Raw genomic sequence first — 14,432 nt, 5'->3', positions numbered from 1 at the left:
CTGTTTAACCATACCATAGTAGGATAACGCTAAATGATCATTTTACAGTAGGGTAACACTGACGTCATATTATCGTAGTTTAGCACTGATCATATTACAATAGAATAACTAGAGTAGGATACAACTGAATGATTATTCAAAGTATTAAACAGTAGGGTAAATATGTAAAAAGAGTATTCGAACAAACTGGAGCATTCGGGTATGCAGTGATAAAACGTGTGAAGAAGTGGCATTTATCATCATGAATCAATAACTTAAACAATACGAATATAATGAAACCAATGTGATATGGGAGACGTTCTTAATCCCGTTGTTTTAATGAAGTTATACGAAGAGCCTAAATTAAAGAAATATAAGAAAAAAACCCAAAAGATATGGACAAAAGCAGACATGTTGGTGATTCAGTAGATAGACAATAATGTGAAATAAAGACTGATTGAGGAAGATAAGTGCATGAAACTGAGCATATGATTTAGTGGTGACAAAGAAATGTTATAAAGCGGCAAGAGGAAGCTGAAACATCCGGAGAAAAATGGTGTAGTAATTTCAGAATATGAATTTAGCGATACTCGTGAAGTGAAAATATCAGCGGGGTAGAGTGCCTGAGCTCGTGAAGGAGATCAAGAACGAAGAGATCAGGGAAGCAATACAGATATCGAAATATTGTGAAGCTCATGGATTGGCTAAAACAACAAGTTCTGAAAAGAGGGAGCGATGCGGCTTCCAAGTGCTTTCTTGCAATATGCGGAAGAGCAGGGACGAAATGTAACCTGCCAATAGAATGGATGGACTCAGCGTTGCTACTCCCTTATAGAATACAAGACAGTGAAATTCACTGTGGCAATTCCATACAAAGTTAATAAGAAGTACCGGAAGGGTTAGGAAAATATTAAATGTAAATGTTGAATGAGCAGCGAATATTTAGGGAAATAATGCTTCTAAGAACCAGATCCTTATCCTGAAACTTTATATGAAAAATGATAAGAAGCGAGAAGATATACAAACACCATTTATTGATATAGAAAAGCTTATAATTCTGTTAACAGATTCACGGACTTTGAAAATATGTCAGTACGAGGGAGAAGCTGTGAGAGGGAGAAGAGGAACATATATAAAAGGGCAGATTGACCGATATAAGGCTGACATTAGGGCAGAGGTCGTGTTATATCGCCATTGTTGTCGAATACGCAAACTGAGGGGCAATATGGGAGGTTCTCGCCACACTGTGGTCATGCAGAATCAAACTGTGCTGGAAGATGATTAAAGGTAGAGATATGATTGTATGCAGATGATGCGATAAGAACAGCATAACTGGTAGACAATCTTGCGTCGAGGTAAGTAGACTGGGAATGTTTTAGAAAGAACATTTCGCGTGAATACAAACACAAGCAAAGTGGGTTTGTCTGTGATAAGACACATTACTTAAAACATATAAGAATAGAGAGAAATTTTGAGTGTTGAAGACTGGGTAAGGCTTTCAATGCGGGATGTGGAATGAAAAATAAAAATCAACGTCAGAATTTTGAGAATGATTAACAGCTTACATCAGTTTATAGGAATAAGAAGAGCCATTAGAATGTAGATACTGACACATTCATTTAGTCAAAGTACTGTTTGGGTAGAATGTTAAAAGACTGGGTAGAAAGAGGAATTAGTTAATGACAACAGACATATGATATTATGAAGGACGTAACTGAAAGAAAATGAATACTGCAGTGGCTTGTATGTAGGTGGAAATGATAGTTATGGAATGAATATTTAAATGAATGCATCTGAATAAGACATCAGGATGAGATGTGTGAAGACTATCAAGTGCTGAGATATATGTACGAGACGTACGTGTGTGCAGAAGCAAGGGGTTAGCGCTTGCGCGCTCACACACACATTCACACACACACACACACACACACACAGAGGAGCAGCAGCAGCAGCAAAACAACAACAACAACAACAACAGAAACAACAACAATGGCAGACAAGAGCAACCAAACCACTCTCATCTTATGACCAAGATTCAGGCGGACTACAGCCTTTTCGGACGTATTGTACAAGCAGTGGGACGGAGGCGATTTTAAAGGTATTCCTGAATGCAGTATTTCTTTAACGTAACATTTCAATGTGGCAGCGTGGGGTGTGATAAGAACAGTGGGTGTGAGTGGATTAAAGATTTAATCCAATATGCTGATGACAGGCGACAAGCACAGGTTGCTGAAGTTTTTAGCGGCCGGTTTTGCAAAACAGAGAGAGAGAGAGAGAGAGAGAGAGAGAGAGAGAGAGAGAGAGAGAGAGAGAGAGAGAGAAATGATGGGATAACACTTGTTTTTTTACAGTAATACGACGGTAAGACTCTTAGGTATTATGCTGAAAATTCGACCTAACCTTTCCTTGTCAGGTCAGAAGATAGGTCATCAAAGCTAAAGGTCGTACCATATTGCTCAAAGGGTTAAGATAGCTGTTTCCAAAATTCTTCGAACATCTACAAACTGCCCGCCATTGCTGCCATTTCCGTTCAGCCTACTTGAAATATGTTTGCATTGTTGTATAATTCTCTCCATCATCCCACACTGCTCTCGGCTGTTTTGCATTACATATAAATTCGCGAGTCCTTTGTGAATGTCCATTATTTGGATGTAAACACTAGCATATAGATTTTGAATATCACTGAACATTTTCTGCTTCACTTTACAGCGATTTACAAGTACAGATATTGGGAAACAATCTTCCGACATTGAAATCTGATTTGTCCTATAATTCTTAACATCGTAATATATAGATTATTTGGAAACAATTTTCCACCGTCTAAATCTATATCGTCACATAAGTTTCAACGTTTTGTGAACTGATAAGCCAATTGCTTAAGGTATCACTGTCGCTGCATTTGGCAACTCCCAACAGTAACTCTGATTCAGTAGTATTAAGAAACATGACATCCTTCCCTCCTTGCTCACTGACGAAACAATTTTCCTGCGCATCCGTTGATGCACATGAATACCCTGTCATCTTCAATGGTTTCTAGTCTTTCCAGCAACTTTAAGAAAATTTCTGTTAAGGACGCTGACTCACCTCGATTGGCATGACTATATATCACTGAAGCAGGACAGTACGATCCTTGCGTATGATGGCCCAGCATGGCCTTTGATATATCCCTCAAGGGTTAGGGCAAAGTATAATCTATCATACCCAGTGGTTGTAACGTAGCTCTCTAGTGACAAAGGAGCGCAGACAGGATGGTCATCAGCATTTGGCTCCTGTGTGAACACAGCCAAAACGCACCAGATCCACATAGATAACATGCTCATGTTCTTACGTTTATTACTATAAAAACCCAGTACACTAACCCGTCTTGATATGCAATACATGTATCATCTTTAACAAGATAGACATATCTACAGCTGTTCAAGGTTCTACGTTTCTTTTGTCCTCGATTCACACACCAAAATCAAGAAGTCATACTTAATCTTTTTTACGTAAATTATTTGTCCTTGTGTTTGTTCAGCACTGAAATCATATAAAGATCTCTTAATGGACCATAAAACGTGATGTTTCAAACTATATCGTCTATTTGTCCGTTGCTTCAACTGTTACTGCATAGAGAGTCTCTGAAACTCCTCGTAACTCGTATTTCTTTTAAAATACTTAATCTCAAGGCCTTCTATGTTATCATCAGAATAGCTTTTCCATGGCAAGATCCACTTGAGATGTCCTTTCGTGTTTTACTGAGTGACTTTGAGAATCCTATGTTGTGCCCCTTGATATCAAAACCTTTTAACTGGGTGTGGTACTGAGGTCTCCTATCCAAGATACCTCTTTTGGCTTTTCTGAATCTTTTTATTTCCTCATATCTTGTTTGAATGAGCTCTACCTTGTCCTCTATCAACAGTGGTGTTACTCAGTGGTCTATAATGTCTCCTAAACTATTTCTCTAATTTCTGAACCGTTTCTCACTTCAGTAGATAACCAGATGCACTTGCAGCTGATGACTCGACACTGCATTCCTTCAGTTCCTTCAAAGCCAGTCCATCCTCTCTTGCTCGATCTGAGTCTCGTCTCGTCGCAACTTCCTTTCTAAATTCAGATTTGGACAGGAGTTTGCAGTGGAGCAGACGCAACCTGAATGAGATATATGCCTCTTTAAACCAGTTTCTGCTCATTTCTCTTTCTAAAACCCCTTCCAACTTTCACATCTCGCGTGATGGATTTATAATTCCACCGCTAAACACAATTAACTTATTTGGTATCATTGCAGTGTATAACCTCTTTGATACCGGGAGTCCTGCTTTGGATATACAATGGGTGGATTAATCTTCGTATGGACTATTACTTTCCCAGTGTGACCCAGATACTTAACATACTCGCCCTACGCCGTTGTATTGCCTCGCATTCCCTCTTCTACACCACTTTGGTTTCCGCTACTTATGAACCCCCGCCATTAGCTAGACCACACAGTAATCACCGAGCTAGTGCAACACATTATCACTGTGTGGTCATTAGCAACTTAAGATGGGCCGTTGTGATATGTGTTTCTTTCCTTACACCCTCTCATATCTCCCCTAACAGCGACGACCTTCCCCCTTCCAAACGGCAGATTTCCTACTTTCTCCAAAACTTTTAAGACGTTCTTCCCTTGTCCTTTTATCTCTTTCCCTTTTTAACCTTTTTTCATTCAGTTGATGCGTAGAATCGATATAGACATTTGTACATGATTGGAACCTCCAATTTAAAACAGAAAACACCCTTAGACCTACGCTAGAACATTTACTGTACACATTTATTAACGTAGAACTAATTATCCGCATAAGGACTTGCCCATGAATTTACACTGATTCATAAACACTTTACCAGAGTCTGACTTTAGTATTCAGTACTGCAGAATAGGTCTCACTACCACATAGAGGAGCATTTCAAATGCCACATCTGTTTCGCATCTACTTCCTCCCTCCAACCACTATCATTTTTTCCTTATTCTTCCTCATTCTCCTCCTTCCTCACTATCATCTTTCATCTATCTTCTTTCTCCCGCCATCCCACCTCTATTCTATCTCCCCTTCATCACTCACCTCCTCTCTGTATCTTCTTCCGCCTATCCTCCCATCATCCTCTCCCAATTACCCTCCTCTTCTCTCTCCTATCTTCTCCCCTCTGTCCTTTTACCTCATCCTCATCTTCGTATTCCCTCTCATACCCACATCAGACTTCTCCATCATGGCTTGACTCCATTATTATTCTCAGCCATCAGACTGCGCCATTAGTCTCAAAAATAACAAACAACGCAAAACTCTCCGACAGAAAATACACTATGTATATATATATATATATATATATATATACAGAAGAAGGAGTCACGCATGGAGTGCTCATCCTCCTTAAAGGCTCAGATTGGGGTGTCTAAATATGTGTGGATGTAACCAAGATGAGAAAAAAGGAGTGATAGGTGGTATGTTTGAGGAAAGGAACCTGGATGTTTTGGCTCTGAGTGAAATGAAGCTCAAGGGTAAAGGGGAAGATTGGTTTGGGATTGTCTTGGGAGTAAAGTCAGGGGTTGGTGAGAGGACAAGAGAAAAAGGAGTGGCATTACTCCTGGAGCAGGAGTTGTGGGATATGTGTCCTACTCCTGGAGCAGGAGTTGTGGGAGTATGTGATAGAATATAAGAAAGTAAACTCTAGATTGATATGGGTAAACTGAAAGTGGATGGAGAGAGAGATGGGTGATTATTGGTGTCTATGCACCTGTTCATAAGAAGAAAGATCATGAGGGGCAAGTGTTTTAGGAGCAGCTGAGTGAGTGTGTTAGCAGCTTTGATGCACGAGACCGGGTTATAGGGATTGGTGATTTGAATGCAAAGGTGAATAATGTGGCAGTTGAGGGCATAATTGGTGTACATGGGATGTTTAGTGTTGTAAATGGAAATAGTGAAGAGCCTGTACATTTGTGTGCTGAAAAAGGACTGGTGATTGGGAATACCTGGTCAACAAAGAGATATACATAAGTATACGTATGTAAATGGGAGAGATGGCTAGAGAGCGTTATTGGATTACGTGTTAACTGATAGGCGCGTGAATGAGAGACTTTTGAATGTTAATGTGCTGAGAGGGGCAACTGGAGGGATGTCTGATCATTATCTTGTGGAGGCGAAGGTGAAGATTTGTAGAGGTTTTCAGAAAAGAAGAGAGAATGTTGGGGTGAAGAGAGTAGTGAGAGTAAGTGAGCTTGGAAAGGAGACTTGTGTGAGGAAGTACCAGGAGATATTGCGTGCAGAATGGAAAAAGGTGCGCGCAAATAACGTAAGGGGAATGGAGGAGGAATGGGATGTTATGTAGGGAAGCAGTGATGGCTTTTGCAAAAGATGCCTGTGGCATGAGAAAGGTAGGAGATGGGCAGATTAGAAAGGGTAGTGAGTGGTAGGATGAAGAAGTAAGATTGTTAAGGAAAGAGAATAGAGAGGCATTTGGACGACTTTTGCAGGGAGTAGTGTAAATGACTTGGAGATGTATAAAAGAAGAGGCAGGAGGTCAAGAGAAAGGTGCAAGAAGTGAAAAAGAGGGCAAATGAGAGTTGGGGTGAGAGAGTATCGTTAAATCTTAGGGAGAATAAAAAGATATTTTGGAAGGAGGTAAATAAAGTGCGTAAGACAAGAGAACCAAATGGGAACATCGGTGAAGGGGGCTCATGGGGAAATGATAACAGAATTTTCCAGCAAGACCTATAGTGAGTTCAGTAGGCTCCATCACATATAAATAGTCGAAATGGTTAATTTCTTTATTAAGCCCTTCAGTGGGTAAGGTATCAAATTCTGATATCATGAACAATGTAAATTTAGTCAACAAGCTAAACAATATCATTGTTAATTTTGATTTCAAACTAGTTAGCTTTGATGTTTCCTCACTTTTCACAAAAGTTCCAGTTGATGACCTTTTAGAATTTATTTGATGTCTTGGATGATATTCATTTGCCTGTTTCAAAGTCTATTTTCATTGAACTGATAAATCGTGTATAAAAGACTGAGTATTTCAATTCAATGGAGATTATTACGCTCAAAAATTTGGTATGGCAATGGGTAACCCTCTTTCACTTGTACTAAGTAATCTTTATATGGAATTTTTTTGAAACAAAATTACTAAAGGATATCCTAACTTCTAATGCAATTTGGTTTAGGTATGTAGATGACACTCTTTGTGATTGGCCAACAAATGAAAATTTACAAATATTTCTCTCCTTACTTAACAATTTAAAAGTTTCCATCAAATTTACCGCAGAAAATGAAAATAATGGTATGTTACCATTTTTAGATTTTTAGATTCCATGATCCATAGACAAGGAAACAAGTTTAAGTTTAGCATATACAGAAAGCTGAGAGTAAGTGTGAATAAGAGCAAGGTTATTATGTACAGTAGGTTTGAGCGACAGACAGGTCAATTGGGAGGTAAGTTTGAATGGAGAAAAACTGGAGGAAGTAAAGGGTTTTAGATATCTGGGAGTGGATTTGGCAGCGGATGGAACCATGGAAGCGGAAGAGAATCATAGGGAGGGGGAGGGGGCAAAAGTTCTGGGAGCGTTGAAAAATGTATGGAAATCGAGAAGGTTATCTTGGAATGCAAAATGGGTATGTTTGAAGGAATAGTGGTCCAACAATGTTATATGGTTGCGAGGCGTGGGCTATAGATAGAGTTGTGAGGAGGAGGGTGGATGTGCTGGAAGTGAGATGTTTGAGGATAATATGTGGTGTGAGGTGGTTTGATCGATTAAGTAACGAAGGGGTAAGAGAGATGTGTGGTAATAAAAAGAGTGTGGTTGAGAGAGCAGAAGAGGGTATTTTGAAATGGTTTGGTCACATGGAGAGAATGAGTGAGGAACGATTGACAAAGAGGATATATGTGTCAGAGGTGGAGGGAACGAGAAGTGGGAGACCAAATTGGAGGTGGAGAGATGGAGTGAAAAAATTTTGAGTGATCGGGATCTGAAATGCTGGAGGGTGAAAGGCGTGCAAGGAATAGAGTGAATTGGAACGATGTGGTATACCGGGGTCGACGTGCTGTCAATGGATTGACCCAGGGCATGTGAAGCGTCTGGGGTAAACCATGGACAGTTTTGTGGGGCCTGGATGTGGAAAGGGAGGTGTGGTTTCGGTGCATTATACATGAGGGCTAGAGACTGAGTGTGAACGAATGTGGCCTTTGTTGTCTTTTCCTAGCGCTACCTCGCGCACATTTTGGGGGATGGGGTTGTCATTTCATGTGTGGCGGGGCGGCGACGGGAATGAATAAGGGCAGACAGTATGAATTATGTACATGTCTATATATATATATATATATATATATATATATATATATATATATATATATATATATATATATATATGTATATATACGTTGAGTTATATAGGTATGTATATGTGCGTGTGTGGACGTGTATGTATATACACGTATATGTGGGTGGGTTGTGACATTCTTTCGTCTGTTTCCTTGTGCTACCTCGCTAACGCGGGAGACAGCGACAAAGTTTAATAAAGTAATATATATATATATATATATATATATATATATATATATATATATATATATATATATATATATGTGCATGTGTGTGTGTGTGTGTGTGTGTGTGTGTGTGTGTTGTGTTTGTGATATAACGCAGTTTGCCGATCATTTGTCTAGGTTTCCACAAACTGCTGCAATAACGTTACCAGTAACTGTTGTGCCGAAGGGACAATTGAGGTGGGAACTCAAATCAAGAGAGACAACGACTCTCTCATAATTTGCCACAGACTTCAGGGTCTTCTCGCTTGTCTGCATCCTGTTTACGGTGCTTTAATTTCCTTTTTTAATTAGACTACATTCTTATTTTCCACACTTCTGTCCAGCTGAGAGTTTTCCTCGTTAATCTGGCAGGCTCGAAATTCCCGTGAAATCATTAGCACATTTTTCGCTAACAACTGTAAAGCTCTTCCTCAGCCATAACACGGCATTTTATCTCAGTTAAGAAGACCGTGTCTTATATCCTAAATCTTCTTGAATTATTTCAATCGATCGACCACGTTCAACTGTCTCTTTCCCAGTCGGTTAGGTAATATGATTTCCTCTCCATATTTAAGTGACATGTTCATCCCAGGCATTTTTGTATGATCTAGGTCCCAGCCAAAGACTTTTGAGACTCATCGCAAGTGAATCAAAGCTCACCTCGAGGGCCCATCTGCCCGAGATGTTGAAAATGAAACATGGGACATTCAATTCCATGGATAATTGCCACAGATGGTGGTAATGCAGGGAGAGACACTATCGAGCGGATGAGAAAGGGCAGATGGTGTAAGGGTGTAGACTTCTTCGGTGATGAATAAGTAACTGTAGGGAGGGAGGAGACATGCATTATATCAGTATAAGTGTAAGGGTGTAGAGGGAGATGAGGCGAGGGTGACAGAAGAATGTGTGTTGCGCAGATGGGTTTAGTGGTAATGTGTGTTGCACAAGTGGTTGGAGTGGTAATGAGGACGTAGGTGTTGTAGCGATGAGTGTAGAAGCGAAGAATTAGTTTTCCCTAGAGATAAATGAACAGGGTGTTGAGGTAGAGATACAGAATGCTCGAGTTTAAAGTGAAGAGGGGATGCATATAACGTTGAAGAGTGCGTGGGTGTAGAGGGTAAGAGGAGCACAGGTTGGTTGTTGGGGTGAAAAGGGTGAAGGTGTTGAAGGGGTGACTCTTGAGATGAAGACCAGGGAAGTGTTTGCTTCAGGGTAATGTTGTTGTAGAGGGCATAACTACGAGGATAAGTGCGGACGTGTATAGAACGTGTGTGTAGTAGTGTATATATTATTGTTTGTGTGTGTGTGTGTGTGTGTATGTGTGTGTGTGTGTGTGTGTGTGTGTGTGTGTTTAGATTCCGCGGCTTTTTAGCGACACACGTGGTTCATGGGTATACGGTAGCAAAGAGAATAGCTGCAGTGTAATTAAGCGAAGGGATGCAAAGGCCGCGGTTATACTGGCGAAGAGGACGCCCGTGTTGTGGTAATCAGTGTAGGGTTTCAGTGTGAGGAGGTGAAGCGCCAGTGGGTATCGGGTTAGTGCAGTGATGCACTGGATGTGGGTTAGAGGTAGCTGGTGTAAGGTTGCAGAGCACGTCGGTATTGGATGAGTATGATGTAGCAGTCTGGATGGACTTGGTACTGGATGAGTATGATGTAGCAGCATGGATGAACTTGGATGAGTGTGATATAAGGGAATGGATGTACTTGGATGAGTATGATATAGTGGCATAGATTGACTTAGGCGAGTATGATATAGTGGTGTGGATGGACTTGGTACTGAAAGGGTGAAATTGATTATACAGATGGCATGAGCCGTGAGGTGAGGATGTAGAATGAATGAGAATAGCGACACAGACATGGTGTGAAGATATGGTTGTGGTTGTAGGTAGGAGGCCATGTCGGTGTAAACCTAGTAGGTGTGGGAGTCCGGCGGCGGGGGCACTTGGGCGTGGAGTTAGTGTGTATGTCAAAGTGTAGAAAGTGTATTTGCTAGTTCAGGAACTGTAAGGGTGCACCGGGTGGTATTTGTGTAATGAGTGTGTGAAAGAGAATTGACGTATTTCCTTAGTCATTCTGGGGAATCTTTGAATAAGGAAATTGCATTTTGACGTTTTAGAATAAGGCGTGCCGGGTCGAGGCAGAAGAACCCCAGTAATACGGATATTCCCTACGAAAGATGCATGTGGCCTTACACGAAAGCAGCGTGCCTGCAACTGCTTTTGACAAGTTAGCTAGATCCCAGCGGGTGAACGGAACGAGGACTAAATGAGGACTCTGAGAGGATGGAGGACGTAGACACTTTCAGAAAGGGAAAGTTAGATGCATTAGGTTTGTGTGAGGTTAAGTTGAAAGGTAGTGGAGCCTTTGAGTGGAATGAAAAGAAGGGTGTTAAAGGGCCAACAAGATGATACAGATAGTTCTGTAACAGAAGGTGCGATATTAGTAATCACAGATGAATTGCTTTGAAAACAGTCCATTCAAAGTATGTTTTTGCAGGATTTATGGTTGCAAATGTCAAACGGTATGTGATGACTGAAAAGAGGGTGTTAAGGAAGACTTATACGATTGAATTTGAAAGCATGATAAAGGATACGAACCCAGGCAATAAACTTTGTCTGATGGGTGGCCAGAGTGAAGGAGGAGGTGATATGTGGGTGAGGGGTCTTGGTTATAAATGACGACGGTGAAAGAATACATGCGTTGTGCACGTCATACGGTTTGATTGTTGCAACTAGGGGCATTAAGAATAAAGATGTTCATGAAGACATATGGTAGAGACACGTGGAAGCCAGGATTGTGTGATTGATTTGTTTCTAGTAACTGGTAAAAAGGAATGTGGCAGCCAGTGTGCATGTATATGCGGTTTAGAAGGTTGAGAGGGGGAATGGTAAATCATATAGCAGTATTATGTAGGTTAGACTTTGTAGACGTTATAGGACTAGGGATGTGAAAGTATAGATGAGAAGAGTAAGAGTAGAAAAGTTGAGAAAGGGAAGTGTTAAACTAAGCTTTTTAGAGAAATTGTAACAAAAGCTAAAAGGATCCAAAATAGTACGGGCTGAGGTTAAGGTAACGTGGAGGCGGTTTGAAGATAAGAGGCTGCCCTAAGGGCGTGCCAAGGTTTGTGCATAATCTGTGAAAGAGAGGTACATCATGATGGAACAAAGATTTAAGAAAGATGATAGAGGAGAAAAAGAGAGTCTGGGGCTCCGGAGAGGCTTAATCTGCTAGTGAATACAGCGAAAAACGAAAAATCTAAAAGTGTAAAAAATAAAGTTTCTAATAGAATCTTTAAAGCATAATATATACGAATAAATGGAAAATAACTGAAAATCTTAGGTCAAACATTAATTCGGTTCTTAAAAAGAATAAGAAATAATTCTGGAAGGAAGTAGGTAAAACAGAAAAGAGGCATGTACGGAGCGAATGTTTTAAAAAGGTTGGGAAACGCTGATAACAAAGGCTGCAGGCCATAACAGAAAGAATATTTTAAGGAACCAACAGGGGGATGATGGTAAAATAAACATGTCCGTTAGTACAGGAGGATTAGAATTACGTATAGGGATGAATAGATATATGGGAGAAGGTGACATTACATAGGACCAAGAAAAACGAGCAAAAGTTCTTTTAAAGAGTGGAGGAAAAGCTGGGGGATATAGACAAAGTGGTGTGCGAGATAGTGAAGAGTAAAGGTTTCATTATCTTTCACACAGCATGAAAACATCACATCTCTTGCTAAAAAACGACCCAGCACCAAGACCAGCGACTTCTACAGGAATCTTATCATATACCAATGCCAATGCCTACACGAGGACTGCACACCCCATTCTTCATAAATGGGCATGAACACCTCTATATTATCTTAATGTCTTTAGTGTCATTCACATAGTGACCCCTGAGATCCTACCACACCACCACACTTACGGGAAAGATGTTGGAGAAAGGAAAGTCCATATTAAACACTTCACCCAGCCTTAGATGCTCTACATCAAGGAGAGATCCCAGTGTACGAATCTGCAGACTGACGATCTTCTGGTGTTACCTATCGCTAAACGTCTGATATGTCCCAGCAAGAGTGAGACGAGAACTAGTGATGTCACAGAGCATCACGCCCGGCTGACCTGAGATGGTCAGCTTTCATTGGTAAGACAAGGGTGTAGCTGCCTAACGTGTTTATCTCTCACTGGTCAACATTTTTTTCCTTTGATCTTTGATTTTTCTATATAAACCTAGACCATACCTCACTGTTTTTACACTTGAGAATGTGCCAAGAGTCACAAAACGTTGTGTTGTGTTGTCCTAAGAAGAGCTACACTTCTCGTTTCTACTCGACTTTGATTCTACCAATGCTATGAACTTTTGCTAGCATATTGGTAATCTACCTGAGCAGTATAAGAGAAACCTTGGACAAGTTGAGACCATCAGCAAATAACTGAAAAATAATGAATTGGTAGTTATATTCAATGATTTTTTTTCCAAAAGAGGAACAGAGAAGGGGTCCAAGTAAGGACATTCCCTCAAAGGCTCAGGGAAGAGAGAGAGAGAGAGAGAGAGAGAGAGAGAGAGAGAGAGAGAGAGGCATTGCATTGATATACATGTGAGACATAGGAAAACATTAAAAGAATTGCCCCAACTTATTCATTTTCTTTCAATTTGTACTGCAAACAGTCATGACTTTCCTCGAGAACACACATAAAATTCGCCAGGAATCGGCTGCAACTCCTCTAGACGTATTGTTTCTGCAACATTTTTCTTCGTCATCAAGGGTTCGGAAAGTTGCTAATGAGCAAACTGCTAACCCTCCAGTAGTAAAGGGTTCGTAACGAGGTAGGAGTTGAACTAGATTGAATATGGACTTGAGTTGATTTAGTGGTAATGGCCTTCTAGTCTCTGGTCGCTTTTTGGCTTTCTCTTGTTTACTTTTTGCTCTGCTGTATATAGGATCTAATTTTCTTCTGCATTGATTTCAGACGTCCAATGTCTCACTCTCAATTTTTCAACTGGATTGATTAAGTCTCCCGCAGGAAGAGTCACTATTTTTGCTATTTCTTCTTTCTCCTTCCCCATAACGATCAATTTTTTACGTATTCCTTCGATTTAGAGCCAGGCGACTTGCAAGTAGGTATGATATGCTTGGATACCTTTTTCCTTACTGTGGTCTTTTAAAGATTTCTATGGGATCAAAGACCAAGCAAACCATAAACGTTCAGCAGTTCTGTATACCTTTCTTATTCCCAATGTGGTCTTATAAAACATTCTATGGGATCAAAGACCATGAAAGTATGTTCTGAGCTGATTTTTCCTTATATCAAACAATTGAACTGAAAAACTGCAAAGTGATACCTTTCCCCAGGCTCCCTATAATGAACAGATTATTGAACCGAGACATTCTACTGGACCACAAGTTTGCTAAACAGACAATGTTTTCGTCACTATTATTCTACTGGGGTTGAGGCTCACTAAATGAACAATGTTCTTGGTCACTGACTGGCCATATTTCAGATGATGCTCATGACATCTGATAGTGCATAACAGAGAACATGGTAGTGATTGGTAATGCGAATAATGGCCAGGGATTGCAAGCATTATGGTGAGTGGTGGACGTGGTGATTAGTGATAGTGAACATGATGGGGGTAGCAAACATGATGGCGAGTAATGCTGAAGCTCGTGTCCCTGAGGCTACACCATCACGGCTCGCGAGCGAGGCTCCCCATCTGAACCCTAGTAACAGCCTAGCTTTATTAATTTAATATTACGCTGATTTTGACTCTCCAAGGATATATATATATATATATATATATATATATATATATATATATATATATATATATATATATATATATATATATATATATGAGAGAGTATCATTAAATTTTAGGGAGAGTAAAAGGATGTTTTGGAAGGAGGTAAATAA

General features: G+C 40.2%; 1 protein-coding gene across 2 annotated transcripts in view; it reads right to left on the bottom strand.

Annotated features, from left to right (window-relative positions):
• Positions 1-14,432, bottom strand: part of LOC139749920 (neuronal acetylcholine receptor subunit alpha-10-like) — a 254,491-nt gene that overhangs the window by 185,854 nt on the left and 54,205 nt on the right. Inside the window, exon 3 of one of the 2 annotated variants that reach the window (XR_011713067.1) lies at positions 3,296-4,110. The exons of the other annotated variant lie outside the window; for it this stretch is intronic. The gene's annotated coding sequence lies outside the window, so the exon portion shown is untranslated. Of the gene's footprint in view, positions 1-3,295; positions 4,111-14,432 lie in introns of those variants that run through there. 2 annotated transcript variants of the gene reach the window in all.

The sequence above is a fragment of the Panulirus ornatus genome, chromosome 8 (assembly GCF_036320965.1).
Source record: "Panulirus ornatus isolate Po-2019 chromosome 8, ASM3632096v1, whole genome shotgun sequence".
NCBI classification, from domain to species: domain Eukaryota; kingdom Metazoa; phylum Arthropoda; class Malacostraca; order Decapoda; family Palinuridae; genus Panulirus; species Panulirus ornatus.
Note: the sequence above shows the minus strand (reverse complement) of the source record. Positions and strands in the feature narration are given on the sequence as shown.